This window comes from Coregonus clupeaformis, unplaced genomic scaffold (assembly GCF_020615455.1).
Source record: "Coregonus clupeaformis isolate EN_2021a unplaced genomic scaffold, ASM2061545v1 scaf0791, whole genome shotgun sequence".
NCBI lineage: Eukaryota > Metazoa > Chordata > Actinopteri > Salmoniformes > Salmonidae > Coregonus > Coregonus clupeaformis.
Genome location: NW_025534246.1, coordinates 105,237 through 110,225, shown reverse-complemented (window position 1 = coordinate 110,225; position 4,989 = coordinate 105,237).

Below are 4,989 nucleotides of genomic sequence, written 5' to 3'. Positions count from 1 at the left end.
ATACCTGACTAGACTGACCCATGGGGAGTCCTGTTTCTCCTCCTATAGTATACCTGACTAGACTGACCCATGGGGAGTCCTGTTTCTCCTCCTACCTGACTAGACTGACCCATGGGGAGTCCTGTTTCTCCTCCTATAGTATACCTGACTAGACTGACCCATGGGAGTCCTGTTCCTCCTCCTATAGTATACCTGACTAGACTGACCCATGGGAGTCCTGTTTCTCCTCCTATAGTATACCTGACTAGACTGACCCATGGGAGTCCTGTTTCTCCCTCCTACCTGACTAGACAGACCCATGGGGAGTCCTGTTTCTCCTCCTATTGTATACCTGACTAGACTGACCCAGGGGAGTCCTGTTTCTCCTCCTATAGTATACCTGACTAGACTGACCCATGGGGAGTCCTGTTTCTCCTCCTATAGTATACCTGACTAGACTGACCCAGGGGGAGTCCTGTTTCTCCTCCTATAGTATACCTGACTAGACTGACCCATGGGGAGTCCTGTTTCTCCTCCTATAGTATACCTGACTAGACTGACCCAGGGGAGTCCTGTTTCTCCTCCTATAGTATACCTGACTAGACTGACCCATGGGGAGTCCTGTTTCTCCTCCTATAGTATACCTGACTAGACTGACCCATGGGGAGTCCTGTTTCTCCTCCTATAGTATACCTGACTAGACTGACCCATGGGGAGTCCTGTTTCTCCTCCTATAGTATACCTGACTAGACTGACCCATGGGGGTCCTGTTTCTCCTCCTATAGTATACCTGACTAGACTGACCCATGGGGAGTCCTGTTTCTCCTCCTATAGTATACCTGACTAGACTGACCCATGGGGAGTCCTGTTTCTCCTCCTATAGTATACCTGACTAGACTGACCCATGGGAGTCCTGTTTCTCCTCCTATAGTATACCTGACTAGACTGACCCATGGGGAGTCCTGTTTCTCCCTCCTATAGTATACCTGACTAGACTGACCCATGGGGAGTCCTGTTTCTCCTCCTATAGTATACCTGACTAGACTGACCCATGGGGAGTCCTGTTTCTCCTCCTACAGGTAATATTATATTCTCATTTTCCTTTGAACCCAAATAGAGTGTCTGTGGTGGTTTTGGATTGGATTCGTCAGAGCCCAAATGGAGTATTAGTTTTTCCTGTGTTTCTCAGAGGGAGATATCCATCCTGGTTACTGAGAGAGAGAGCAGAGCCAACAGGAGGCTTTATGAGTTTCCTGTCCAGAGCAGAGAGGACATTACTCAACCCATGGCACTGGTCATCTCTCTCTCTCTGTGTGTGGTGTGTGTGTGTGTGTGTGTGTGAGAGTGTGCGTATGTGCGTGCGTGCGTGTGTGTGTGTGTGTGTGTGTGTGTGTGTGTGTGTGTGTGTGTGTGTGTGTGTGTGTGTGTGTGTGTGTGTGTGTGTGTGTGTGTGTGTGTGTGTGTGTGTGAGTGTGTGTGTGAGTGTGTGTGCGTGCGTGCGTGCGTGTGTGTGTGTGTGTGTGTGCGTGCGTGCATCACAGCGCTCTGAACGAGGGACCAGGATAAATGAAACATGCTCCTCTATTCTCCTGGTTATCAGCCCTCTGTTGGGAAAGCAGACCAGTTATTATTAATATGGCCCCATTCACCCCTGTCACAGTGTTTGCCTTTAAATTCTACCCAGAAAGTTCTGGCTGATTTTAACCTTTCTTACAAAACGATTCAGGTTTCTTTTCAGTTTGTTAAAAGTTTTACTGGTTGATCTTGAGGTTAGTTGACAGTCCTGGTCAAAACTGCTACACTATATAGGGAATAAGGGTGCATTTGAGATGCACACAGAGACTTGTGATCAATGCTAAACCAGTCCACTAATTGCATATGTTTACACCCAGACCACCCTGATCAATTATATCACTGACCTAGGGTTAATACAGAAAGCCTATCACATTCATTAACTTTAATTCAATGCAATAGATTCACAACAACAGACTGGCAGCGTCCCAAATGGCACCCTATTCCCTATATAGTGCACCATTTTTAACCAGGACCCATAGGGATCTGATCTAAAGTAGTGCACTGTATATGGAATAGGGTGCCATTTTGGGACGCACTCAATGACTTCCTTCTCTTCCCTCTAATCAAGAGGGACATGAGAGGACCGCAGGCTTTCCAGTCTCTGTACTCTTCTGTCCTATAAAGAGAGAATACATGAATGGACTGCAGATTACAAAGTCACGACCAAAATGGCCTGTAGTCCTCTCATGTCCTCAAAAATAAATGAAACAATTTCATCTTTACATGGCCGTTTAAAAGGGCAGCTCAGATGTGAATCAGGTCTGTCTATTTATGTCTCTATGAACCATCTGATCTGATCCAGCTCTTTCTTATGTCTCTGTAGTTTAGTTAGAGTTCTGTTTAACAGAACTACAGTATATGAGAGTGAGCATAACTCTGTAGCCAGTGTATTGTTTCAAGGCTAATTGAATACAAGCACAGAAATGAAGAGGTTTCAGGTTTCTGATAAAACATTGCGAGTTTACAGCGTCTTGTAATGGCCAGGCAACATTCCTCTGGCTGTACTGGGAATGGGAATACAGTATGTGAAGATTGCCATGATGCAGGCTACTGTCAAATACACTGAATCGGGAGGACCTCGCCTCTAACAATAAAATACTACATGTCTGGCCTTTATACCCCCCCTGACATAATAAAAGGCCAGCCCATGCACTCACCCATCGACCAGATCCCTGGAAAGGAGGCTTCCAGGTGGGCTTTGTGTCCTCAGCTAGCCAAGTGATTGGACCTGACAGCAGTAGATCCTGGGCAGGACGCAATGTGGTGTTTTCGCTGAATATTCAGCTGTGTGAATAACTATGAACTGCTGTTGTACTATAGGCTGCCTCTCTTTCAGCACCACTCTGTGGACAGCTCCACTTTCAGCACCACTCTGTGGACAGCTCCACTTTCAGCACCACTCTGTGGACAGCTCCTCTTTCAGCACCACTCTGTGGACAGCTCCTCTTTCAGCACCACTCTGTGGACAGCTCCTCTTTCAGCACCACTCTGTGGACAGCTCCTCTTTCAGCACCACTCTGTGGACAGCTCCTCTTTCAGCACCACTCTGTGGACAGCTCCTCTTTCAGCACCACTCTGTGGACAGCTCCACTTTCAGCACCACTCTGTGGACAGCTCCTCTTTCAGCACCACTCTGTGGACAGCTCCTCTTTCAGCACCACTCTGTGGACAGCTCCTCTTTCAGCACCACTCTGTGGACAGCTCCTCTTTCAGCACCACTCTGTGGACAGCTCCTCTTTCAGCACCACTCTGTGGACAGCTCCTCTTTCAGCACCACTCTGTGGACAGCTCCTCTTTCAGCACCACTCTGTGGACAGCTCCTCTTTCAGCACCACTCTGTGGACAGCTCCACTGGTCCCAGCCACTCAGTTGGGATGACTGAGCTACGGGACAGAAAACTATTCACACGGCACTTACAACTCCTCGTATACAACAAGTTATCTGAGTAACTCTGCCCATGTTAAAATCTTCACATATTGATATGATAACAATATCTGCCATTCAGCAGATGCTTTTTATCCAAAGCCACTTACAGTCATGTGTGCATACATTTTACAAACCCACAACACTGGCGGTGCTAGCACCATGCTCTACCAACTGATCCATACAGGAATCAACCCCACAACCCTGGCGGTGCTAGCACCATGCTCTACCAACTGAGCCATACAGGAATCAACCCCCACAACCCTGGCGGTGCTAGCACCATGCTCTACCAACTGATCCATACAGGAATCAACCCCACAACCCTGGCGATGCTAGCACTATGCTCTACCAACTGAGCCATACAGGAATCAACCCCCACAACCCTGGCGGTGCTAGCACCATGCTCTACCAACTGATCCATACAGGAATCAACCCCACAACCCTGGCGGTGCTAGCACCATGCTCTACCAGCTGATCCATACAGGAATCAACCCCACAACCCTGGCGGTGCTAGCACCATGCTCTACCAACTGATCCATACAGGAATCAACCCCACAACCCTGGCGGTGCTAGCACCATGCTCAACCAACTGATCCATACAGGAATCAACCCCAAAACCCTGGCGGTGCTAGCACCATGCTCTACCAACTGATCCATACAGGAATCAACCCCACAACCCTGGCGATGCTAGCACTATGCTCTACCAACTGAGCCATACAGGAATCAACCCCACAACCCTGGCGGTGCTAGCACCATGCTCTACCAACTGATCCATACAGGAATCAACCCCACAACCCTGGCGGTGCTAGCACCATGCTCTACCAGCTGATCCATACAGGAATCAACCCCACAACCCTGGCGGTGCTAGCACCATGCTCTACCAACTGATCCATACAGGAATCAACCCCACAACCCTGGCGATGCTAGCACTATGCTCTACCAACTGAGCCATACAGGAATCAACCCCACAACCCTGGCGGTGCTAGCACCATGCTCTACCAACTGATCCATACAGGAATCAACCCCACAACCCTGGCGGTGCTAGCACCATGCTCTACCAGCTGATCCATACAGGAATCAACCCCACAACCCTGGCGGTGCTAGCACCATGCTCTACCAACTGATCCATACAGGAATCAACCCCACAACCCTGGCGGTGCTAGCACCATGCTCTACCAACTGATCCATACAGGAATCAACCCCAAAACCCTGGCGGTGCTAGCACCATGCTCTACCAACTGATCCATACAGGAATCAACCCCACAACCCTGGCGATGCTAGCACTATGCTCTACCAACTGAGCCATACAGGAATCAACCCCACAACCCTGGCGGTGCTAGCACCATGCTCTACCAACTGATCCATACAGGAATCAACCCCACAACCCTGGCGGTGCTAGCACCATGCTCTACCAGCTGATCCATACAGGAATCAACCCCACAACCCCTGGCGGTGCTAGCACCATGCTCTACCAACTGATCCATACAGGAATCAACCCCACAACCCTGGCGG